Here is a 750-nt window from a genome sequence, read left to right as displayed (position 1 = left end):
GAGGGCATCTGATCCCCTGGAACTGGAGTTATGAACAGTTGTTAGCCACCATGTGGGTGCTGGGAACTGAACTTGGGTCTTCTGCAAGAGCAGCAAGGGGCCTTAACCTCTGAGCCATCTCTCCAGCACTATATTCTAAAACCCTTTGTGGAGTCCACATGTGAGCCTCAACCTTTATGGGCAGTTATCCTTGTTAGGCCTTTCTTTGTCTTTTCTGTCAGCACACATGAATTGGGATTCTTCTAAGTTAACATAGTTAACAAAAGACAACAAGCTGCTTTACTTCTTTGACACCATATCTCCATGGAAAGACCCCTTTATATCCTGTGTAGCACCTTTTCTTTGGTTCCCTCAACGTGTGTCATTCTTCAATTTTCCTCTCAAGTAATCTGTTTTCCACAGTAATGAATTTTCTCAGTTTCAAGTAGGTGACATGATTCTTCATCCTCTGTATACAAAACAGGGTTTAGTCTTTCATGTCCATTTTCTAATAAACATACGGGTAAAGGACTGTACTTATCAGTGTGCTGGTTCATACATCGATTAGGTTGGGAATTAAGAGCAATAGTGCAAGGCAGGCCCTTATATCTATTTGTCTTCTGTCCTCATTATGAATCATTAGTTCTATAATAGAGGACGATTATGTTATCTTATTTAATGGGATAATGTATCAATAAAGGTCAGGAGTGGCGGAACACACCTTTACTCACAGCACTTGGGAGGCAGAAGCAAGGGAGATAATCTGTGAGA

Source organism: Nannospalax galili, unplaced genomic scaffold (assembly GCF_000622305.1).
Source record: "Nannospalax galili isolate Female #2095 unplaced genomic scaffold, S.galili_v1.0 scaffold16115, whole genome shotgun sequence".
Classification (NCBI taxonomy): domain Eukaryota; kingdom Metazoa; phylum Chordata; class Mammalia; order Rodentia; family Spalacidae; genus Nannospalax; species Nannospalax galili.
This window is presented reverse-complemented; position numbering follows the sequence as displayed.